This window comes from Aotus nancymaae, unplaced genomic scaffold (genome assembly GCF_030222135.1).
Source record: "Aotus nancymaae isolate 86718 unplaced genomic scaffold, 86718_ANA_hifiasm-v0.15.2.pri h1tg000014l, whole genome shotgun sequence".
Taxonomy (NCBI): domain Eukaryota; kingdom Metazoa; phylum Chordata; class Mammalia; order Primates; family Aotidae; genus Aotus; species Aotus nancymaae.
In genome coordinates, this window is record NW_026988425.1 from 71207795 (window position 1) to 71234446 (window position 26652).

The 26652-nt window shown below is 38.8% G+C and overlaps 1 protein-coding gene and 1 pseudogene across 4 annotated transcripts in view; one reads left to right on the top strand and one right to left on the bottom strand.

Moving 5' to 3' along the window:
- The window catches only part of ARSB (arylsulfatase B), a 207448-nt gene that overhangs the window by 115119 nt on the left and 65677 nt on the right, over positions 1-26652 (bottom strand). The window lies entirely within an intron of this gene.
- LOC105723804 (BTB/POZ domain-containing protein KCTD18-like) lies at positions 23494-25234 on the top strand (annotated as a pseudogene).

The following is a 26652-nucleotide window of genomic DNA, read 5'->3' on the forward strand; positions in this document are numbered from 1 at the left end:
CAATCTCCTCACCTTAAGGTCAGTTTATCAGAAACCTTAATTTGGTCTGCAATCTTAATTCCCCTTATCATATAACATAACATATTCACAGGTTCCAGGCTTTAGTGCATGTTTGGAGGCAGGAGAGAGACGGGGGATTACTCTGCCTACCACAAACATGATGATCAAATAATATTTATCCCAAGACTGCAATCAATTTTCAAATAGAAGAACAGAGTTGGAAGAATTATACTATCCAATTTTAAGAACTACTATAAAGCTATAGTAATCAAAATTTCATGGAACTGGAATAGAGTGCCTAGTAAAACAACCACATTTAAATGGTCATTTGCTTTTTAGCAAGGATGCCAAACCAACCTATAGGACAATAGTTTTTACAAAAAAAAAAAAGAAATGCTAGAGTAATCTGATATCTATGTTATAAAAACAAACCAACAAAACCTTGACCAACCCTACTTCATAACACACATAAAAATTAGTTACAGATAAATCATATTACAACTCAATAATAAAAGATAAAGAGCCAAATCAAAATAGCGACAAAGGATTAACTAGACATTTCTCTAAAGAAGATACACAAAAATAGATGGTCAATAGATATATAAAAAGATGTTCCACATCAGTCATCCAAGAGGCACAAACTAAAACCATAAGAAGATACCACTTCCCAATAGGATTGCTATATAATAAGAAAAGACAGGCAATTTACAAGTGGTGGTAAGGATGTAGAAAAACTGGAACATGATGCAGCTGCTTTGAAAAATAGTGTCTTAGTCTATTTTCTGTTGCTGTAACAGAATACCATAGGCTGGTTAATTTACGTAGAAAATAAGTTTATTTAGCTCATGGTTCTGGAGGCTGGGAAGTCTAAGAACATGGTGCTGGCAACAGGTGAGGGCCTCTTGTGGTGTCATAACATGACAGAAGGCATCATATGATAAGAGGGCAAGAGAAAGAGAGCCAGAGAGAAATCACTTTTATAACAAAGCCACTCTCAAGGTAATGAACCCATTCCTGTGATAATGACATTCAATCTATTCATGATGGCAAAGCCCTTATTAATACATTCATGAGGACAGAAGGATTCAGTTTCCAATACATGAACTTTTGGGAGATACATTCAAACCATTGCAAACAGTTTAGCAGTTCCTCATAAAGCTAAACATAGATTTACCACATGATCCACCAATTCCATACCTAGGTATATACCTGAGAGAAGTAAAAATGTATGTGCACACAAAAATTGGTACCTGAACGGTCATAGCAGCATTATTCATAATAGCCCCTAAAAAAGTAGGAACTACCCAAATATCCATTAACTGATGAATGAATTTTTAAAAATGTATATTTTCAGCAATGTATAGCAATAAAGGGGATACTATTCATCAGCAAAAAGAAATGAAATACTGATTTATGCTACAAAATGGATGAACATTGGAAACCTTACACCAAATGAAAGAAGCCAGACACAAAAGCCATATATTGTATGATTCCATCTATATGAAATATCTAACTTAGTAAAATCCAGAAGGACAAAAAATAGATTATGTGATTGACAGAGGGAGGGGAGGGAATTGGGAAGAACTGCTAAGGGATACAGACTTTTTTGTAAGTTTAATTTTTAAAATATTCTGAAATGAGACAATGGTGATGATTGTACAACTTCGTGAATATACTAAAAATCAGTGAACCATTCACTTTAAAAGGGTGAATTTCACGGTATATGAATTATATCTCAATAAAAAACACACTGTATGAGGAAAAAGAAGATGGATCAAAGACCTAAATGTAACTGCTAAAATCATAAAACTTTTATAAAAAAATGGAGAATAGTTCTTAGAATAGATCAAAAGTTTCTTAAAACCAACAGTTTTGCTTAATATATTCATGTATAAAAATAGTTAAGACCCATAACGATGTAAGAGGAAGCAAAATGATGATGTAACTTCAGAGGGGGAATAAGCAGTGGGAGAAAGTACAGCTCTGGTCAGCTGAGGGAATCTCACTGCAAGTAAGCACCCATCCTAAATGTTTTGCCCTTTGGTTGAGAGGTGGGTTAAAGAAGAAATCCTACATTCAGGAAAAGTCTTCCTAGTGTCACAGGAATGTAAACCATCTGCTTCATTTAAACAGTCCAAGCCTGCCCACTCCATGTATATTTCAGAACACAAGCAAGGATATATCTCAGCACAACAGATGTGATTCCTCCAGACAGCATTCTAAATACCTCCCTAATTATCAAAACCCAGAGCTTTCAGGACATGTCAGATTCTTTGTTCTTGTTTTCACCAGTCCATCAAATTTGCTTGGCTTCTTTTGTAAAACAGTAGACATTTTATGGAGTCAATGTGCTTCTCTTTCTCTTACAGATCCCTACTTTTATACTGTACTTTTTCAGCGAGGCCTTTTGTGGTAAGCTGACCCTACAAAACATCTGCCTGGCATATGAAACACAAAATTCTTTTTTGGAAAGCTTTCTGTATGTATCAGACACTATATCGTTGTTTATTCCATTTTTGGCTTCCTGAAAGTTTATGGAATCAAGTGGAAAATGACTTCAAAATAGATAAGAGATTACATGAATCTTTTCTATACCTCATATAGTCATGAGGATATATTAACCCTATCTGATATGAAATCATGTGCTGGTGATTTCTTTTTAATTTATATACAGTCAAATTCACTTATTTTGGTGTGTATCATGGATTTTGACAAATAGAGTCATATAAATACTACTACAATCAGGATAGAACATTCTATCACTGTGACAACTCCTTTGTACCACCTCTTTGTAGACAAACTGTACACCCAGTCTTAACCCCTGGCAACCACTGATGTTTCTCCATCGTTAAGATTTTGGTTTTTCTACAATGTCATATAAAAAAAACATAGAGTGTGTAATCTTTTCAGTCTGGCTTCCCGCATTCAGCATAATGCATTTGTGGTTTTTCCATGCTAATGTGTGTATCAACAGTTCATTATGCTGCTGAGTAGTAGTCCACCACACAGAAGTACCACATCTGTTTATTTGCTAGCCAAAGGACATTTGGGTTTTTCCAGTTTTTAGTAATTATCAATAAAGATTCTATAAATATATGGGTATAGTTTTTTAAGTGAACATGCCTTTATTCCTTGTGGGTAAATTCCCATGTATGAGATTGCTGCTTTCAAGGTATTTTTTCTTCATCTTTAGTTTTCAGCAGTTCCATTATAATGTTGGTGTACTTTTCTTTGAATTTATCCTGTTTGGATTTCACTGAGCTTCCTGAACTTCTACATGTATCTTGCACTAAATTTGTGAATTTTCCAGACATTGTTCCCTTATATATTTGTTCTACACCAATATTTCTGCCCTGTTTCTGGACTTCAATGACATAAATGCTAGACCTTTTGATATTATTCCATAGGTCCCTGCAGCTTTGTTTTCCTTTTTTCTCTCTCTGTTTCAGACTGTATAATTTTCTTTCTTTTTCTTTTTCTTTTTTTTTTTTTTTTTTGAGACAGGGTCTCACTCTGTTGCCCAGGCTGGAATGCAGTGGCACTATCTCAGCTCATTGCAACCTCTGCCTCCTGGGTTCAAGAGATTCTCCTGCCTCCGCCTCCTGAGTAGCTGGGACTACAGGCATGCCACCACACCTGGCTAATTTTTGCATTTTTTGGTAGAGACGGGGGTTTCACTGTGTTGGCCAGGCTGGTCTCAAACTTCTGGCCTCAAGCGATTTGCCTGCCTTGGCCTCCCAAACTGCTGGGATTACAGGATTACAGGCATGAGCCACTGCGCCCAGCCCAGACTGTATAATTTCTATTGATCTATCTTGAAGTTCAGTGACTCTTCTTTATCAGCTCCATTCTGCTATCAGATCCATAAATTTTAAATTTCAGATATTGTATTTTTCAGTTCTATAATTTTTGTTTTGTTTGTTCATTTGTTTGGTTTTAGTTTCTATTTCACTGCTATTTTCCATTCATTTCAAGAGTGTTCAACTTTGTCTCATGGAGAATGGTTATAACCGCTGCATTAAAGTTTTTGTCTGACAATACAAATATTTGGATGATTATTTCAAATGAGCTCATCTCAGCTGAAATAAAGAATCTATTTTTAGTTTTTTCCCTTGAGTACTGCTCATATTTTCCTAGTTTTTGTATAATGAGTAATTTTGGACTGTATACTAGACATTTTGAATATTATGTTCTGAGCCTCTAAGTCTGGTTAAAATCTTCTCAAGGGTGTTGATGTTTGCTTGGTTAAGCAGACAATCAACCTAGTGAGATTCAGACCACAAGTTTTGTCTCACCTTCTGTGGGCAGTGGTTCTAATGCTGGTTTAGTTTTGAAAGGCTTTGGTATGATGTTTGCGTTTGTCCAGTGCATGTACCACTCAGGGGTTAGTTAGCCTAGGACCTGGGCAGTGGTTCACATGGCAGTTGAGTTTCTGAAGCCTTTGCTTTGCCCCTTTGGGTCTGTGTGGCATATATGCAGCTTGGGGGTGAGCCTGGGGCTTGGCTCATACACAGAATCAGGGGATCCTCTTCTCCAGTTCTTCCCTCCCTTTAGATTCATCCCCAACTTCCACTCCAGGAGACCCCTTTATATGGTTTCTCTGATCAGAAAAACAGGTTTCTCTCAGGTTGTAGTTCCCCATTCTGTCATGAACTTCTGTATAACTGAGGCTGCCTTTGGGAGCAAAGCAGCAAAAAAAAAGGAAAATAACAGAGATTCTCTCACACTCTGGTCAGAAATGTGGGTCTTATTTTGGGATTTTAGGTGCCCAAACCTCACCATAACGCCAATGCAGATTTTCAAGGGGGGCCTGTCTTGGGGTAGAGTGAAGAAAGAAAAAGGAAAGACAAAGAAAAAACAGGCTGGACACTGTGGCTCACACCTGTAACCCCAGCATTTTGGGAGGCTGAGGCAAGCGGATCACTTGAGGCCAGGAGTTTGAGACCAGCCTGGGCAACATAACAATATCCCATCTCTACAAAACATAAAAAAATAATTTAAAAAATTACTCGGGTGTAGTAGTGCATGCTTGCAGTCCAGGCTATTTGGGAAACTAAGACAGGAGGACCACTTGAGCCCAGGAGGTAGAGGCTGCAGTGAACTATGGTTATACCACTGCACAGCCTGGGCAACAGAGGAAGACTCAATCTCAAAAAATTAAAGACAAGAAAAAACAAGTAAAATAGGAATTCCCCAAATTCTTGAGCAAGAGACTCCTTTCCTAGACCTCTGGTTAGAAATAGGAGGTTTCTCCTAGAGATGCTGCTGCCAATGCCTGCTGCATAGTTCCATAATTCCATTGGCTTTTGAGTCAAAGCCAACAGACAGAGGAGAGAAAATAAACCTCCAAAACTCACTACACAGGGATTAGCAAAGCGCTGACTTTATTCCCTATTCTCCATTCACCTGATTTGGTTTTCTTCTTTGTGCCTATGCTTATCATTTCTGCTGCTACATTAGGTTGGTGCAAAAGTAATTGGGATTTTTACCTCTAATTCCCCAGTTTTTACCGCAATTACTTTTGCACCAACCTAAATACTTTAAAGAACCCTCAGCTGCTTTCGGTATTATCCAGTGTTTTCAGTTGTAATCAATGAGAAAGGTATTTGTTGACTTCCTCCATCCTGGCAAGCATGGGAAGGTTGTGCCCATGAGTTTAATGAGAATGGGCCAAGGGAACTTGTGATATCTGTCTTGTTTTTTTTTAAACCTTTATCTAAATTAATACAGAAGCACACTTCATGTCAGGTAAGAACAAAAAAGGAAACAATTAGTTGACACACCTTAACGAAGCACCTGCTAGGTGCCACTACTCTGGGGAAAGACAATAGGGGTTCAACACGTGGTCCCTGCTTTCAAGGGATGCAACATCCACAGAAAGCCTAGCCCATGTGATAAAATACAAGACTAAAGGCAAATACACAACTAAAGGCAAAAAATGTACAAAGAAATGAGAGTAAGGTAAAAACTGGGAAATTAGAGGTGACATGGAGGCCGTTCAAGCCCCTAGACAGACCTTGATAGAGAAGACAAGGAGCATTCCATCAGAGGGCAAGGGGACAGGGCGGGGTGATTATTATTCTAAAGTTGGCTTTGTACCTTTGTATTATACAGTGAGTTTATTTTCCCAAAAGGAAAGAAAGAGGCTGTTTCTAAGGTCATTTGATCACTCCTGACCCTGTTCTTCCCTCCCCTTCTTTCAGTGTGGTGGAAAGTGTTTCCAGGACTTTGGTTCAGAGTGAGGACTGGAGGCCCAGCCACGCTGGAGTGAGTCATGAGATCTTTCCTGGGGAGTCTTGAATTACCACAGACAAAACTCTCAGTAACTGTCAGAACTCAGCTGGTCGCTGGTTTTGCTTGCATGCTTTAGCTGAGTTAAAGCACTCGGAAGTTTATTTTTCATATTTTATTTGGGTTAATTCCTAAAAATCACAAAGGCAGCGCCTTCATGCTAGGACAGTATCTATTATATTTTTTTAAATGATTTTAAGTATTCAGAAAGGCTTTGCATGGACTGCTCCTGTTAGAAGACAACCACAAGGCCGGGGAGGCCATGAGCACAGTGCTTGCACAGATGGCAAGCATAAGCAAATAGCGGCCAAGTCCATTGTGAAGTTTCACTTGCAGCTGTGTGGAAAATACCTATGCTGGTGACTTAGTGTCTTTGGATTTCTAGCTTTAAATTACAGCAGCGAAGACTCATTTTCAAATGCTGAGCATATAGGGAAACTGGCAACCCTGGGCCAGTTTTGAGCCCATCAGTTACCATACACTACAATACAGAAGGATAATTAAAAGTGGGGGAAAGGAGGAATTCTTGTGGTAATCGGGGCATCAAGCAAGGTACCTAGACAGCTGATTTGGCAACCAACCTAACAGCGATACTACGTCTATTTCCAATAATAGAAATTCAGCTTCCTTCCAGTGTAGCTGTATGCTGGGGTCTTGATTTTCTTTTCTGGAATGAGGTGTGAGCAGATGCAACATTATTGCTTACCTGGCCCATCAGAGTCAAGTATAAATGACCGAGCCACCGAATGTATCATACTTGTGCCTTTCACAGTTTTGTCTGGGAACTCTACTTTGTGTTGTAAAAGACCTTGTGTCCTCTGACCCTCCTCCCTCGACTTCCACCCTTCTCTTGGCCTGCTGCTGGGACTGTATTTTGTCGCTTATCTAACACAAAATAAACAGAACAATCTGGAGCTAATTTAAGTGGTTTACCATATCAGGATACAGCTGGGAAAGATTTTAAGAAAAAGGCTCAACAGGAACAATAGCGCTCTGAAGTGGAGCAGCAGCAGAGAGCACAGGAAGGCAGTTTTAGGCAGCCTGGCAGACAGCTGTCAGCCACTCCAATAACAATTCCCGCAGCCAATGAAAATGGGCAGGCTCTGTGCGGGCAGCCTGGCCGGAACACCAACAATGAAAACAAGGGATTAGAGAGCATTCTTAGTTAATGGCTCCAGTGTCAGAGCCACCAGTCTCCCGGGAGCCAGTGCTCCCAACCAGCAAGGACTGGAGAGGAACTGCAGATGAAACAACATTTCATTTCTCTACAACACTGGCCAAGGCTTCATTTTTTTTTTTTTTTCTGACATGGATGCATCCACTCTGGCTTTATCCTGACTTATGAATCCAGCAAGACCCACAGAGGAACATCTGGTTTTGACATTAATTTCTTCTACTCTGCTGGATGGTTGGGTTTTTAACTCGTTGGGGGCCTCTGGCTAGACCTTGAATTTCCTGGTGCAACTTGACAGAGGTGAGAGGGCTTGAGGGAGTTAAATAGAACTATGTGCTGCCCTTGAAATAACTTGCAAATGCTTTATATATTAAACAAAAAACTCCACTTGGATCAAGCTCTTGACAAAGATCCAACCAATTAGGTAAACTGCATAGTCTCTAAAGGCAGTGACATTTCATGCAAGGAATACTGAATTAGAAGTGTGGAGACTTGGACTCTTGGTCTACATCTGCCACTGCAAAAGGTTTCTGGGTCAAAATTTCCTCACTTAGGACCATTGTGCCCTAGCTTATGCTCACACATTTTTTTTCCAGAGAGTGCTCGACTTAGTAAAAATATCCCTCTAACAAGAGCAACTTTTGCATTTATTATAAGGTAATTCCACTTGTTTAAGAATAACTCTAAAAAATAATCTATGTCTGTGTTCTAAAGAAGAATGCCATCTGAAGGTCCAATAAAAATACACAAATGAAGAAGTAGAAATTGAATAAATAAATGTTTTAATTAGTTGCTGCCCCATCTATTGTAATATCACATCATAATATATTATTGAAAGAACATTTATTATCAAAGTTTCCATAATAATAGAATATAAGACTAAAATTTCAGTGTAAAAATAGGAGAGATATGGATAGGTCTTCTAAGAGCAGAAAAGAAGATGAAAACTTCTAAAGTATAAAAAGATGGATGGGGAAATATTCCCTTTAGAAATAGAACATCTATTTCTAGACCAAATAAGTTTGGACAATGATAATTCAAAAACATCTGAGCACACTTAAAAAAATCTAACTATCTGAAAATATAATATTGTTCTTCTTCTTTTAAATCAACAAAAGTGATTCAAGTGTCAAGTGTGTTTGAATGGTGAGAATGGAAAAATAAGCAAAAAAAAGAAGGGGCAGTGAATCAGTGCAGAATATTCAGAAGTCACCCACAAAGAAAATGGATGCATCTTACTGTTGGTGAGGAGTAAATTTTGAAAGTACTGCAGCTACCTTCTGAAAGGTAAAACTGTCCTGACTCAAAGATGAAAAAGCATGGCAAGGCAGAAGGTTTTATAATTGTGAGTCCCTGGGTCTAGACTTGATACCAGTGGTTCTCATCCTTGGTTACATTATAGAATTACTTGGACACATTTTGGGAGGCCAAGGCCGACGGATCACCTGAGGTCAAGAATTCGAGACCAGCCTGGCCAACATGGTGAAATCCTGTCTCTATTAAAAATACAAAAATTAGCTGGGCATGGTGGTGCACACCTGTAATTCCAGATACTCAGGAGGCTGAGGCACTAGAATTGCTTGAAATTGCGAGGTGGATATTGCAGTGAGCTGAGATCATGCCACTGCACTCCAGTCTGGGGAACAGAGCAAGACTCCCTCTCAAACAACAACAAAAAAAGAATAACTTGGGCAATCAGAAACTTGAAAGGGGCTTTCCAGGTGATTTCCAAGTACAGAGAAGATTATGAACCTGCCTACAAGGTGTTCTACTCTGCAGAAAAGATGAAGTGTTGAATCACAAAGAGACGAGATACACAGCTTTCTATGAATGGCGCTTTGAATTCCCATGACTGGACCACAGAATCTCAATACAAAGACAATGAGGTCAAGACAGATTAAATGACATGCAAGAGGCTGTACAGATAATTAGGGGCAAATCCACAATTAAACTTCTTTTCCCGAAGTCCATCCAAATTTCTATCTACCATATTATTTGACTGAACTTGCAATAGTAATTTTAAAAATAGAAAAAGGTGGTACTTGGGGAGAATCTAAAATAGGGATCTCAGTATACAACGGTAAGTTAAATTATCACATTGGAGATTCCAGTGGTTTCATTCAAAATATCCACTTTAAGAAACTAAGAAGCCAACACAGGCTTTCATCAATTCTGAAACTGTACTTCTAATGTAAACAGACCTTTCACTATCTACAAGCTAAGTGGTTCCAGTGAGGTTGGTTACTGACATTATTGCAGTACACAAAGACCATGGGAAATTGAATCATGAGGAAGAGAAGATGGACTACAGTGATGTTGTCTGGCAACCTTACAAGCTCACAGGCATGCTCTTCTCCAGCAAGCTATTTCTCATACTCCATCAACGATATCAACATATCGCACTGGGAGAGGTTTGCCAGAAGGAAAGTGAGGTCATGGATTGATTTGGTGAAGCCCACAGCTTGTCTGTGACTCAGCCTTCTTTATGGGACTCAAAGTGAATTAAAACTACATTTTAGAAGCTGTATCTCCCACCTGGTTCTCATCACTGTTTTTGGCTAGCAGGAAAAGGGCCTGTCTGTTTCATCTGTAGGAAGTAAAAAGGAACAGTACATTTCAGGGGAAAGCAAATAAACATATTTCCCATGGTGGTTTCAGGCTAACCAATGCAGCAGGTGGGTCAGGAAGCACAGCACCAATCCCAATCATTGAAACATTGACATTTTGCTCAACCAAACATGATGTCACACGGCCTATGAGAAGGTATTGTTTGAGCTCATAATATGGAATAGAGGTCAGACAGGAGCTTCTCCCACTATATGACCAACGCATCTACATTTTACAGGAATTTCTCCCTCTTGGGATCAATTCACAAATACCTCTATCCATTACCATGTCTTGATAAAAACCAAATAGACAATCAGAAATTATTTTTAAAGCAGCTTTGCTGAAAGAATAGTTAAGGCATTAGAAAGAAGAATCAACGTATCCTTTCGATCACTTAAAAGCTTTTTTTATGGTTACCGAAAACCCATGCAGAGCTAGGAGGTAGGGCTCAGTGAATCAGAGGGATTCTGGAAGACCATTTCCTGGTCAGCGGGAGCAATTTTTGCCTTCACCAGTCCTATTCCTACCAGTCAAAAACTGTGATGAGAACCAGGCTTTTAAAATGTAGTTTTAATTCACTTTGAGTTTCATAAAGTAGGCCAAGTTACAGGCAAATGCAGCAGTGTGGGGTAGATTTTGTATTTTTTCCTATCCTGTTGTGTGATGGAACTTATTTATTTCTTTTGATTCTCAGATTTCTCATGCTATAATTAAACGCAAATGTGGCTCCTATCATTTTATTTTACCAAAGTGAGTTAGTCTCTTGATCCATATTTTAATATAGGCTCAGTGCTACATATCTGTGTTTGGAGCTGAAATCTACAGACCTGCCAGCTTAGATGCATCACAATTATTCTCTGCCACTATGTGTACATATTTATGCCAAAGTATCACATTAAGGTACCCAAGATTTCATCTGGGAAAAGAAAAATTTCTTTTCTAGCTATAGTCACCTAAATAATGATTTCTTAAGATGACTGCTATTGTTAAAACTCCTGTTTTAAAAAAAGTTTTTAATGTCAGAAAAAGTTTCACTATAAAAGGTTAAATTTTTGCTTTAAGAGTAAGATAATAATAGTAATTCACATTTTCCTCTTTATACCTTTCAATACCATGATTTTTTTCTTTTTGAGACAGGCTATCACTTTATCACCCAGGCAGGAGTGCAGTGGTACAATCATAGTTCACTATAACCTCAAACTTCTGGGCTCAAGCCATCTTCTCACCTCAGCCTCCCGAATAGCTGAGATGAGATTACAGATATGTGCCACCACACCTAGCTAATATTTTAAAGTTTTTTTAGAGACAGGCTCTCACTATGTTGCTCAGGCTAGTCTCAAAGTAATTCCTGACCTCAAGTAATCCTCCTGCCTCAGCCTCCCAAAGTGCTGGGATTACAAGCAGGAACCACTGTGCCCAGCATCCATATATTAATTTTTTTATCAGGAACATTAAAATTTTAATTAAAATTAATGAACAAATAATAAGAATTTCTTTCAAAAACTGACTTTAAATCTAAAATCAGTGTGGTTTATTGTATAATAAAGTTTAATCTGGTAATCCAAAAGTTAGAAAGTATAATTTTAAATGTACAAAGAAGAAAGAAATGAACTAGGAAGTACTACCTTGTTTTAGAGAGAAAAATTACATTTCAGAGCCTATTAATTAACAATATAAAAGAAAACAAGCCCTCAATGTGACCATGAATCCTTCTCAATGTCACACCTTGTTGGATAGAATGGCCCACGTATCAGAATAGAGTGACCTACAAATACTCAGAGCCATCTGATGATGCCAAAGATACCTCATTATTCATTTCACTTCATGAAAGCTTTTTTTTCCTTTTTGAGACAAGTTCTCTCTCCATCACCCAGGCTGGAGTGCATGATCTCAGCTCACTGCAACCTCCAACTCCCAGGTTCAAGCAATTCTCCTGCCTCAGCCTTCCAAGTAGCTGGGACTACAGGGACCTGCCACAGTGCCCAGCTAATTTCTCTATTTTTAGTAGAGGCAGGGTTTCACCACGTTGGCCAGGCTGTTCTTGAACTCTGGACTCAAGTGATCCGCCTGCGCCAGCCTCCCAAAGTGCTGAGATTTATAGGCGTAAGCCATCATGCCTGGCCTCATGAAAGTCATCTTATGGACATTAAATGTTCCTATTAATTTTCTAGTAATTTGCCAGGAAGTAAGCTACTTTCTTTAATTTTGGAGTTTGCTCCTTGTTCCTATGTGTGTATTTTTGCCTGGAAGACACAGAGTTCAATTCTGTCAGAAACTTTCCCTTTTGCCAAACAAATCTGATTTTAACTATCAATGCACAAAATCAGCTTGATTTCTCTTTCCCAGTCATTTCCCTGGATACTTTTTGAGTTATTTGATAATTACTTGACCAACTATTGCTGCCATCTCTAATCAGTTAAAATAGACACAATTCATAGGCCTACGTCTTTTTTTTTTTTTTTTAAGTTTTATCAGAAAAGACTTTAGGACTTTTCTGAGCTGTACTGACACTATTACTAAAAGGAAAGCAAGTGATTGCAGGAAAAGATCTGCACTGAGGGCCATGATTAGGAAAGCACTTTGTTAAAGTCACTCAGCGGCAAGCTAACTCTATACATTAAAAGAAAAGATGTCCTACAGGCAATAATGAGAAAGGTTAAATAGGCTTTCCATAAATATGGATACTACATTAATTTGGGGAAGAAAAGGAAGGTGCAGGGATGAATAAGAAGGTAAAAGGGAAGGTGGCACCTACCAGATCTAAGTGGATACTACAGGTTGAGTATTCCTTGTCCAAAACACTTGGGACCGGAAGTGTTTGGGATTAAAATTTTTTTTAAATGTTGGAATATTTGCAGATACATAATGATATATCTTGGGGCTGGGACTCAAGTCTAAACACAAAATTCATTTATGTTTCATATACACATAGCCTGAAGGTAATTTTATACAATATTTTAAATAATTTTGTGCATGAAACAAAGTTTGACTGCATTTTGACTGCGACTAGTCATAGAAAGTCATGTGTGGAACCTTCCACTTGTAGTATCATGTTGGTTCAAGAAGTTCCAGATTTTGGAGCACTTCAGATTGTAGAGCATCCCTGTACAGGTTGGGGATGCTCAACCTGCACAGCCTTTATGTAGTTTTAGTTTGTGACTTCATTAATGCTCTGAGATTAGCATTTATTACAAGTCTTCCTTAAGATCAATGATTCATTCTAAAATTACTGAAGTTCTGGATGAATATAATACGTGGTAAGTGAGGCATGACCTCCATAAAATCCAAAATATCCAAGATACCTACATCTCACATGTGAACAGCTGATAATAATCACACACCCTATCTTACATTTCTTTTAAGGTTTTCAGCAGGAGGTCTATGACAGCTTCCCATGCAAGTTCTAAGGCAGATAAGAGGTGAAGCCATGACCAGGTGCCCTGATTATTGAGAGAAAGAGAACAAAGACCCAGAAATCCTCCCTGGCCTGTTCCGTTCCAGAACAAAGGCAACTGGGCCTGGCCACACAGACAGACCTTCTTTAGTCTAGAGTGGAGAACAGACTTAATCCAATTTCTGGGCTAATGTGGTAAAACCCTAAACTTGCCTGTCTTCTGAGAAAATGCAGGTAAAACAAGAGGTCATTGAGATAAGAACCCCTGGGAATTCTTCCTCAAGACACTCTGTGTCCTTCCCATCCCCAAAGGCATCTTTCTTTTATTGATAAAAACGAAAAGATAAGAAGGAAGCTACAACATAAATTTGTTCTGCAGACTAAATGTTACATTAATGCCAAGTTTTCTCTTTGAGTTTTACCATTTTCCTATTAAGTTATATCATTTATCATGTCCTAAAAGCAATACAAGTGTGTAAGAAAATCAGGAATGGAGCAAAGAATGAGACAAAGGTTTAGTCACTGAAGGTTGTTATTCATTCATGGGGGGGAGATCTTTATGGCTTGTTTCTAAACACATAGATACATACACGCATGTATTTCAGTGTCAAACTTTAAATTATCAACCTATTATGTGCCAATGTTCCAAGCAAAGGGAATGATATAGTGGTGAACAAGACAGACAAGGTCCCTGCTCCTATAAAGCTGAATTCTGGTAAAGGAGACAGGTAATAGATAAGGAAAGCAAAAAACAAACGTTGAGAAAATTCCCGCCATGGTAAGTGCCAGGACGAAACCAAACACTGTGATGGGACAAACCATGAGGGAAATAGGAGGAGTCGCAGAAGATAAGGAGAAGTTGATTTCTGAGCTGAAGAATAAAATGACCAGGAGTCAACCCTGTCAGGTCAGGATGAAGAGAGCACTAGGCAGAGAAAGCTCAAGTTTAAAGGCCCTCTCTAATACAATATTAGGTAGTAGGATACATTGTGCCAAAGTTTCTTTTAAACCACAGACTATATTAACTATTTTCCTGATAGTTTCTGTTGTCAAGAAAAACTTAAGCTAAATACATAAAGCACAAGGAAATGTTGTCAAATTTTGTGATTATAGTTATTCCTCTCCCATTATCTGTATGACCCACCTACTTAATTTTATTGAAATTTATTTATATAAGATACATGCCATTTGAAATCATTTATTTTTCTTTTTTGTCTGAACATATGCATTTTTCTCAACGAAATCATTGGTTTGATAAAATGCAATTATGTTTATTTTATTTTATTGAGACAGAGTCTCGCTGTATTGCCTATGCTGGAGTGTGGTCACACAATCTTGGCTCACTGCAACCTCTGCCTTCTGAGTTGAAGTGATTCTTGTGCCTCAGTCTCCAGAGTAGCTCGGATTACAGTTGTGTGCCACCACACCAAGCTAATTTTTGTATTTTCAGTAGAGATGGGGTTTTGCCATGTTGGCCAGGCTGGTCTCAAATTCCTGACCTCAAGTGATCCACCCGCCTTGGCCTCCCAAACTGCTGGGATTACAGGAGTGAGCCACCATGCACAGCCTGCAGTTATGTTTAAACATGGAATATTAAACCACAGGTTCAAGGGGGAATCAAGGAAAACTAGATATGTTTCAACCAAATTTGGCCACAATCCATTAATTTCTTGGAAACTTATAAGGAAACAGACCAAGAGACAGACACAACTCAAACGGTCACCACATTTCCTTATATGCTTGGCCCATCAGCATCATGAGACAGACTTTCACCCCTAAATACAACTAATTATAGTTTTTAACTGTAAATTTGACTCAGGTGTAGAAAATAGATTTATTAAAATAGTAGACTTATTGTTTCTCTTAAGAACTATACCTTCTTCTAAATATCACAACTAAATATTTGACATGTAGTTTTGTAGTTAATATATTGCACATTAGGGATTTCTGATGGCATTATTACATATTAAAACCACTATTCTTAATGCTTCTGTTAGCTGAAGTCAGAAGCTTTAGGAAAGCAACACATTGTCGGGGTTTTTAAAAATTAAGTTATTTTCTAAGTGAAATTAAGCTTTATAGAAATTTTCAGGGATGTTTCAATTCAGTTTATTGCAGCATGTATCAAATTTGATTTTAAGGGACTTTCTTACATTAAAAAAAAAATAAATTCCTTATTTTAGAATAGTTTTAGATATGCAGAAGTGTTGCAGAAAGTTTCCATATGCCCCAAGCCCAGTTTCCCCTGTTGCTAACAACTTACATTAGTCTCATAAATTTTAGGTGGCAAAAATCTCAATTTCATGTGTGTGCGCGCGCACACACACACACACACACACGCACACACAAACATCTAAAGAGCTTCCAACCCAATATAGCATTTCTGAAAATTATAACCTTTTAAGACCTCTTCTTAATGCCTGATTTTCTAAAATGTTAGAATAACAGTGATTTATTAAATTAAGTAACTCTTCTTCAGACATTTTTAGAGTCAAAGCAATTTTTATCAAAAGGTCACTACCAAATAATTATCTAATTAGCAAAAACATTTTTTCTCAGTTCAAAAAGTAATTAGCAATTATAAATGTAAAGGAGTGCTAATTGGGTTTTCACAGAAGCATGAAGTGCCTGAACATTTTTTTCATTTGTTTCACCCCTCTGCTGATGAAAGTTATCCTAATTAATATTTTCTCTTCTGCATGACAACACCAGTACAAAATCCTGCAGTTGACTGAGTACTGGTAGTAGAGGAGAAGGAACAGAGTCAAGTAAGATGTGGGATTTTCCCAAGTGTGAGATTTCCTATTGATTGGGTACAATTTCAATATAGGAATGTAGGAACTCACTCTCCAATCTGAGAGAAGAAGGTGGAGTTGGGGCAGAGAGAATGGAGCTCAGTGTTCCCTCATGGGCTCACCTGCTGCAACTTTATACAGCATGTTAGCTGATGTGCCGGTGAACCTGTGACCCAGACTGGAGAGTGATCATGTCAGGGTAAGCTATAGGAACCACATGGTCCTTATTTCATCAATGTCTACTTTCCACAAACATCAGCACACTTGTGAAATCCCCATGGTTCTTGAATGTGGAGAGGCTGACAGTGCCAGTAGCTAGCCTGGGACTGGACTTCAGGCAGAGTTCATGTATAGTCCAAATACCTGAGAGAGTTTGGTCAAGTTTGATTCACTTTTGTATGCTTAATATGGAGCCCTGCACTGAGGAATCACTAAGAGAGTAATTTTTTTAAAAAATTTATTTATTACACTTCAAGTTCTGGGGTATATGTGCAGATCACGCAGGTTTGTTACATAGGTATACATGTGCCATGGTGGTGGTTTGCTGCATCCATCACCCCGTCATCTACATTAGGTATTTCTCCTAATGCTATCCCTCCCCAATCTTCCCACCCCCTGCTATTCCTCCCCTAGCTCCCCAACCCTCAGGCCTGGTGTGTGATGTTCCCCTCCCTGTGTCTGTGTGTTCTCATTGTTCAACACCTACTTAATGAGTGAGAACATGAGGTGTTTGGTTTTCTGTTCTTGTGTCAGTTTGCTAAGAATGATGGTTTCCAGTTTCATCCATGTCCCTGCAAAGGGCACGAACTCATCCTTTTTTATTGCTGCATAGTAATCTATGGTGTATATGTGCCACATTTTCTTTATCCAGCCTATCACTGATGGGCATTTGGGTTGGTTCTATGTCTTTGCTATTGTGAACAGTACCACAATAAACATACATGTGCATGTGTCTTTAAAACAGAATGATTTATGATCATTTGGGTATATACCCAGTAATGGGATTGCTGGGTCAAATGGTATTTCTACTTCTAGATCCTTGAGGAATCACCACACTGTCTTCCACAATCGTTGAATTAATTTACAATCCCACCAAAAGTGTAAAAGAAACTGGATCCCTTCCTTATACCTTATACAAAAATGAACTCTAGATGGATTAAAGATTTAAACATGAGGCCTAACACCATAAAAACTCTAGAAGAAAACCTAGGCAATACCATTCAGGACATAGGCATGGCCAAGGAATTCATGACTAAAACACCAAAAGCAATGGCAACAAAAGCCAAAATAGACAAATGAGATCTAATTAAACTAAAGAGCTTCTGCATAGCAAAAGAAACTATCAACAGAGTGAACCATCAACCAACAGAATGGGAAAAAAATTTTGCAAACCACCCATGTGATAAAGGGTTAATATCCAGAATCTACAGAGAACTTAAATTTACAAGAAAAAAACAAACAACCCCGTCAAAAAGTGGGCAAAGGATATGAACAGACACTTTTCAAAAGAAGACATTTATGCAGCCAACAAACGTATGAAAAAAAGCTTATCATCACTGGTCATTAGAAAATGCAAATCAAAACCACATTGAGACATCACCTCACACCAGTTAGAATGGCGATCATTAAAGAATCAGGTGACAACAGATGCTGGAGAAAGAATAATTTTTTAAGAGATGAAGAAGTGAAGCATTCACTTACTCCTAAAAAACTGCAGAGATTTTGAGTGATATGCAGCTCTAGAAGCCCACGAATCAAGGGCTTTCCAATAAGGCAACCACAAAGCTCTCATATGAATTCAGAGCACTGGCTAGTTCGCAACTGCTGCTAAGTGCCCAGACTCCTCTTTAGCAAGCCAGTGTCCTGGGAGCATGAAGGCACTTTCAGGAGCAAAAAGGCCAGCTTTACATCCTAGCCCCCACAGATAAGAGGAGGGAATCGGGACAGAGGAGCCACCTATTACAAATGAATTATGGAAAGGGTAACAAGCATGTTCTCTGGGAAAAGAAATTAGGTGGCTGGAGGGAGGCAGACTTATTTTTCATTCAGATGCTCTTGTCAATTTAAAATTTTGTGCTTTGTGCACTGTTGGTTCAAAAATAAAATAGCTGGATGTGGTGGCGCACACCTATAATCCCAGCACTTTGGAAGACTGATGTGGGAGGATCACTTGAGCCCAGGAGTTTGAGACCAGCCTGAGCAGCATAGCAAGACCCTGTCTCTAATAAAAAATAAAATAAATTACTATTTAAAAGTGAACTCTGGATGAAGTCATTTATCTGGAATAAGATTACTGTGCAGTAATCTGAGGAACACTTCAAACAGGAGGTAGGATGGAAGTGAGGAGCAGAAAGATACACTGTGAGACTTCGGTCTTAGTGGTCCTCTACCTTGCTAGCCACAAGCCATATCTGCGTCAGGTTATCAGAACCCTCAGAAGGCAATAAGGCTGGGGCAGCAGTGGGGGCCACGCCTCTTCCCCCGGGTGCTGGGGGAGCATCCCGCAGCACCTGGACTCTTGTCCCCATAGAACTCTGCACATCTGGTGATCTGACTGCAAATCCTAACCATTTCCAGCTCCTAAAACCCTTCTTCTGTGCTTCAGCTCCTCACAGATCACCATCAGCAGAAGTCCTTATATCCAGAGACTCTGGCTTACATGGAGATCTGGCTTTCCCCTGAGGACACTGCTTCCTCTGCAACCTTATTGCTTGTTACTCCACTTCCTAACTTTTCCCCACCCTCCTTTCTAACTGTTGCCCCACCAGGTTAGAAGCCCATGCTATCAGACTGTTATTACTTGATTACAGGGATTTATAAACTCCGGGATCAGACCTGCCACATTCCTTGAAGATTTTAAGACCTAACAACCTATCAGTCTCTCCACTCTCTCATAATCCTTGATGACTTCAAAATTGACACAGATGATCTTTCCCAAAACCTAGACCCTCAATGACCTTTTCTCCTTCAATGATCTAATTTTCCACTCTGATAAAGAAACTCAATCCCAGAGTTATATCCTAGATCTTAAGGTTATAAATATTTGCAAACCCTCCACAATCTCAGTTTCAAGTCTCACTCTCCAATGACCAACCATCTTTCCAGCTCACTTCCTTTAGAGCTGAGCTGTTCAAAACAGAACCCACTGGGCACACGGTGGCTAGAAACGTGGCTAGTCTGAATTGAGGTGTTCTGTAAGTATAAAATACACAACAGACTATGTATGTGTGTATACACACACATATACATATATACACACACAAATATGTGTATATATAAATACACATATATATATGTGAGTATAAAAGACTGTACAACATCTCATCAATAACTGTTTATATTGATTATAAGTTGAAATGATAATATTTTAGATATATGGAATATGTAAATAATTACTAAAATTAATTTCACTTGTTTCTTTTTAGTTTTTTTAATGTGGTTATTTAAAATTACATATGTGGAGAAGATTAAAATCATATCATGGATCTTTTCTGATCACAATAGTATGAAACTAGAAATCAATAACAGAAGAGATCAGGAAAATTCACAAATATAGTATGTGGAAATTAAACAGCATGCTCTTGAACAACAAATGGATTAAAGAAGAAATCAAAAGGAAAGCCAAAAAATATCTTGAGACATATCACTTAAATGTCTCTTTCATGTCACTAAAAGAGGCATTGAAGAGGGTAGGAAAGGCAGTCATGAATTGCTGATGCCATCCCTTACACATCTCCACAGTAGCAGCTGTGTGGCACAGAGAGAGAATCTGTGTGCTTGGGGAAAGGAAAGTGCAGCAGTTGTGGGACTGTGCACTGGAACTCAGTGCTGCCCTAAAACAGTAGAAAGCAACATGAGGCAGAACATCAGTGGTAGCCTGGCAGTACTCATTGTGGGTCTTGGGTGAGATCTAGTGCTGTGCTGGCTTCAGGTCTGATGCAGCACAGTCCCAGTAGTAGTGGCCACAGGGGTGCTTGTGTCACCCCTCCTCCAGGTCCAGGTAGCTAAGTACAGAGAGAGGGACTCTGTTTATTTGGGAGAAAGTAAGGGAAGAGAACAAGAGTCACTGACTGGTAATCCAAAGGATTCTTTCAAACGTTACCCAAGACCATTAAAGTGGTGCATCTACAAGTCTAAAAGAGCCACAGCATACTGGGCTTGGGATACTCCCTAATGCAGATATGGCTGCAGTGACCAAAAAGTTAGATCACAACACCCAACTCCCTTCTAATACATGGAAAGCCTTCCAAAGAAGAATGGTTACAAACAAGCTCAGACTGTGAAGACTACAATAAATATTTACCTCTTCAATGCTCAGAACTAAAGAACATCCACAGGCATCAAGACTATTCAGAAAAACATGACTTCAGTAAATGAACTAAATAAGGCACAAATAAGTGACCAATAAGTGACCAATCCTGGGGAGACAGAGATATGTGACCTTGTAGGTAGAGAATTCAAAATAGCTGTGTTGAGGAAACTCAGTGAAATTCAAGATAATACAGAGAAGGAATTCAGAATGCTATAATATAAATTTAACAAAGAGATTGAAATAATTAGGCTGGGTGCGGTGGCTCACATCTGTAATCCCAGCACTTTGGGAGGCCCAGGTGGGTGGATCACCTGAGGTCAGGAGTTGGAGACCAGCTTGGCTAATGTGGTGAAACCCCATCTCTACTAAAAATACAAAAAAATTAGCTGGGCATGGTGGTGGATGCCCGTAGTCCCAGCTACTGGGGAGATTGAGGCAACAGAATAGCTTGAACCCAGGATGCAGAGGTTGCAGTGATCCAAGATTGCACCATTGCATTCCAGCCCTGGTGACAGAGCAAGACTCGTCTCAAAAAACAAAACAAAACAAATAAACAAAAAATAATTTAAAAAAAAGCATGTAATCCCAGCACTTTGGGAGGCCGAGGCGGGTGGATCACGAGGTCAAGAGATCGAGACCATCCTGGTCAACATTGTGAAACCCCGTCTCTACTAATACAAAAAAATTAGCTGGGCATGGTGGCGCGTGCCTGTAATCCCAGCTACTCAGGAAGCTGAGGCAGGAGAATCGCCTGAACCCAGGAGGCGGAGGTTGCGGTGAGCCGAGATCGCGCCATTGCACTCCAGCCTGGGTAACGAGAGTGAAACTCCGTCCCAAAAAAAAAAAAAAAAAAAAAAAAGCAAAATTCTGGAAATATAAAATGCAACTGACATACTAAAGAATGCATCAGGGCCGGGCACGGTGGCTCAAGCCTGTAATCCCAGCACTTTGGGAGGCCGAGGCGGGTGGATCACAAGGTCAAGAGATCGAGACCATCCTGGTCAACATGGTGAAACCCCGTCTCTACTAATACAAAAAATTAGCTGGGCATGGTGGCGCGTGCCTGTAATCCCAGCTACTCAGGAGGCTGAGGCAGGAGAATTGCCTGAACCCAGGAGGCGGAGGTTGCGGTGAGCCGAGATCGCGCCATTGCACTCCAGCCTGGGTAACAAGCGCGAAACTCCGCCTCAAAAAAAAAAAAAAAAAAAAAGAATGCATCAGCATCTCTTAACCAATCACTGTTAAGTTCTCATCAGTTTAAATAATGGGTTATAAGACAGTATTTGCAAGCCTCATGGTAACCTCAAATCAAAAAACATACAACAGACACACAAAAAACAAAAAGCAAGAAATTAAAACATACCACCAGAGAAAATCAACTTCACTAAAGGAAGATACAAAAGAAAAAATGAAGGAAGAGAAGACCACAGAACAACCAGAAAACAACTAACATGATGGCAGGAGCAAATCCTTACCTACAAATGATAACATTGAATGTAAATGGACTAAACTCTCCAATCAAAAGACATACAGTGGCTGAATGGATTAAAAAAAACAAGACCCAATGATCTACTGCCTACAAGAAACATACTTTACCTATAAAGATACACATAGAACGAAAATAAAAGGACAAAAAGATATTCCACACAAATGAAAACCAAAAAAGAGCAGAAATAACTACACTTCTATCAGACAAAATAGATTTCAAGACAATAACTACATAATGAGACAAAGGTCATTATATATTGATAAACAGGTCAGTTCAGTAAGAGGATATAACAATTGTAGATATATATGAACCCAATATTGGAGCAACCAGATATATAAAGCAAATATTAGAGTTAAAGAGAAAGTTAGACCCCAATACAATCATAGATGGAGACTTTACCACTTCACTTTCAGCAATGGACAGATCTTCCAGACAGAAAATCAACAAAGAAACATCAGACTTAATCTGCACTACAGACCAAATGAACCTAATCGATATTTACAGAACATTTCATCCAATGGCTGCAGAATATACATTTTTTCCCTCAGTGTATGGATCATTTTCAAGGATAGGTCACGTTAGGCCACAAAACAAATCTTAAAACATTAAAAAAAAAAAAAAGAAATCATATCAAGTATCTTCTCTGATCATTACAATGGAATAAAACTAGAAATCAATAACAAGAGAAATTCTGGAAACTATACAAACACAGGGAAATTAAATAATATGATCCTGAATGACCAGTGGGTCAATGAAGAAATTAAAAAGGAAACTGGAAAATTTATTAAAACAAATGATAATGGAAACACAACACACCAAAAATTACAGGATACAGCAAAAGCAGTACTAAGAGGGAAGTTTATAGCTATAAGTACTTAATTAAAAATGTAAGAAAATATCAAAAAGAAATCTAACAATGCATCTTAAAGAACTAGAAAAGCAAGAGCAAACTAAACCCAAATTAGTAGAGAAAAAAATAAAGATCAGAGCAGAAATAAAGGAAACTGAAATGAAGAAAACAATACAAAAGATCAATGAAAAGAAAAGTTGGTTTTTGAAAAGATAAATAGCATTGACGAATCCTTAGCCAGACTAAGAAAAAAAGAGAAAAGACCCAAACAAATAAAATCAGAGATGAAAAAGGAGACATTACAACTGATACTACAGAAATTCAATGGATCATTAGAGGCTACCATGAGCAACTATATGACAATAAATTGAAAAACCTAGAACAGATGGATAAATCCCTAGATACAAACAACCTACCAAGAATGAACCATGAAGAAATCCAAAACCTGAACAGACTGGTAACAAGTAATAAGATCGAAATTGTAATAAAAAGTCTCCTAGCAAAGAAAAGCCCAGGATCCGATGGTTTCATTGCTTAAAAAAACCCAAACATTTAAAGAAGAAGGGTGGCTGTGCTAAAGGATGGGCAGGGCCTCAGGTCAGTCTGAGAGGCTGTTGACCTGCCCCACCCTGACGGTGGGGAGGAACTGGGCGCTGGGTGGGCTGCAGGTCCGGAAGGTGGCAGGGTATCCCGAGGAAGGGCTCGGGCTGCACTGGTATATGGGTGTCCTGGACTGCAGGCTCAGGCTTCAGGCTGATTCAGGGTCCCTGGTCTGTGGAAAACCCTGGCAGGGCTTTCTGGCTCCCAGCTCCTCCCGGCTCTTCCCACTTTGGAAGAGGAGTATGAGCCCCTTGAGTGGTGTTCCTCAAAGTGGTGTTTGGCAGATCCCAACCCCTCCTCAGACTTTCTGAGGAACTCTGTGCTGTCGCTGGAGTGTCTTTGTTTTCCCAAGCGTCCCTGATGGTTTTGATACAGAGAAAAAGTGAGTTGTCACTGTTTTGAAGTTTCTGAAAGTGTTGGGAAGCAAAAATTCAGGTGTCTGGGGGAGAAACGGAAAGCCACAAGGCAGAAGAAGAGGTGCCAGATATTCTTCAACTGAACGTGGGTGGCTGTATTTACACAGCCTGGCGGGAGTCCTTGTGCCGCCTTAAGGACTCCATGTTGCCATCTATGTTCAGTGGTTGCTTTCCTCTAAAAACAGATGAGTCAGGGGCTTGTGTTAATGATTGTGATAGACATCTATTTAAATACCTTTTGGATTACCTTTATGGAGAAGTTCAGATTCCCAAAGATGAGCAAACCCTCATTGCCCTACAAGAAGAGGCTGATTTATTTGGTGTCCCTTATCTGTATAGCCTATCTGACCACTTGGCCAATGAAATGGAGACATATTCTTTAAGGTCAAATACAGACCTTAAAAAGACTTTAACAGCCTTCTGTGATTCATATGGTTTGGTTTACAATAAACCAATAGTTTGGGTTCTCAACCATCTTAACAATCTGGTGCAAGCTGTGAGAATAGAATTATTGGCTTATATGCCACAAAAACTGATAGAACAGATGCTATTGATAAGCAGCTGGGAGGAAGAATTCACAGTAAAAGCATTTTTAAAAGAGAGGTGGGAAATAATGTTCAGTACATTTGGAGTTATTACTCAGTAGTAGAGTTGAAGAAAATGATGGATACCTTTGATGCTTGGGAAGGAAAAGGTGTTAGCTACTGGCAGGTGCCTCATGAACTGATAGAATGTTTGATTCTAGGAGAACGGCCTTTACTTGGAATCCTTCAACACATGGCTCCAATTCGAAAGAAGCGACTGATAGCATTCAGTGGAGAGGAAGAAGGAGTGAACTGTAAGACTGCTCCTAAGCCAGTCAGATTTTTGGGCCCTTCCACAAATACCCAAATTAAAGTCAGGAACTTGGCCTCAGTCATGCTGTCTCCAGGCAGTGCATTTCAGATGTTGGCTCAGGCAACTGCAAACCAGTTGCAAAGTGGTAGCAGGGAAAGGCATCTCAGCGCTGTGTGCCTTCCAGACACTGGTGGGCACTAGGGCATGTAGGCATCTTCAGGCTTCCCTTGGGGTTGAAAGCACTGAAAATGGAGGCACTTACCTACCTCCAGCTAAGGTGCTACTCTCTGACAAGAAGCTTACACCCCATTGGGTGATAAAGCTGGAGAGGACTCCACTGTACACTACTGTGGCTTCCCCGCCCACCCCTACAGCCATGAGGCAGACCAGCTCCCCTGAGCCACCTCTTCTCAAAGCTACCAGAGCCTTGGGTGTGTGGACTGAGAACTGGAAAGACAAAGGAAATTGATAAAAGTGGTGGACCTGAAACTTCCTGTTCACCTCCCAAAGCTTTCGACCTATTTGATGTGAATAAGTGACACTTTCTTGATGCAGTAGAAGGGAAAACTTGTTTATGTTTATGATTATATTCCTGGAGTTGTGTAAACTAGGAATGGAGAAGGGGAGATTTTAAGTGGTTAAGGCTCCTTTCTCATTTTCCCAACTTTTAAATGATTATTTGTCTATGGACAGTTTGAATTTCTGGTTTTAAATTTTTTTTAATGATTAATTCATATTAAGGCAACAAGACAGTACAACAAAATAATCCCTAGAAAAGTCCACTTTGTTGCTGAAATAAATGTTACTTGTTGCAGCCAGCTCTCATGTGAACAAATAAAGTGAGAACTCATGACTGTGGAATTCATACTGAGAATTCATGCAGAGGATGGGCATGAGGTTTGGCCTTAGATATTCCTCTCTGGCAAAATGGAGGGGGTGATATTAGTGCTTCCCTGTATATTACAGCCAAGAGAGGTAAGAGAAAGAAAATGTAGACCAAGGTGAGCTGCCTACAAATTACTTTCAACTGAACGTGGGTGGCTATGTTTACACAGCCTGGCAGGAGTCCAAAGACAATATGAAAAGAAATAATGGAGAGGAAAAAACCCAATAGATTAAAATCACACTTTGACGCTCACTTAACTGAACTATTTTCTTTCCTAGATTGGCCTTTCTTATTCTTATCTTACCCTTTAGCAGATTTATTTATAAACACCACAAGAAGATCTCTTGGGATAAGAACTGTATAATATATACTTGGAATAAATTGCTAAAATATCCTATTTTAATTTGAATAGTGAAGTTCTGAAAGTATTTTTAAAAAGAGAAGTTAAAAGTTTAACTTTTTAACTAAAGTTAGTATTTGTTTTTCAGAAATGATTATTTAAGAGTTATTCTGATTATATAATATGATTTTTATGCATAAAATTTCCATATAACTTGAATTTAATATTTTTAAACAGAATATTTTGATTAATCTTCTATTTTTTCATGACTATTCAGTTGTGTGTATTTATTCTTAAATGTTATGTTTTGTAATTGAATCACATTTTTCTACTTTCAGTGAGAGCATGCCTTCACTGTGTTAAAAAATAAGTTCATAAGATAGGGTACTTTTGACTCAAATCCTTATCATTGTACTTGTATTGCTTTGAAAGAGTAAAGTGAGTATATTCCAAACATTGCTTTTTATAAAATAAAGTAAAACTTTTCCATAAAAAAATAACTAATACTAATTCTACTCAAACTGTTATAAAAAAATAGAGGAGGTAGGAACATAGCCAAATTTTGCTCTATCAATATTACCTTGATACTAAAACCAGACAAAGACACATAAAAAAAAAAAGAAAAGAAAAGAAAAGAAAAGTACAGGCCAACATCCCTGAT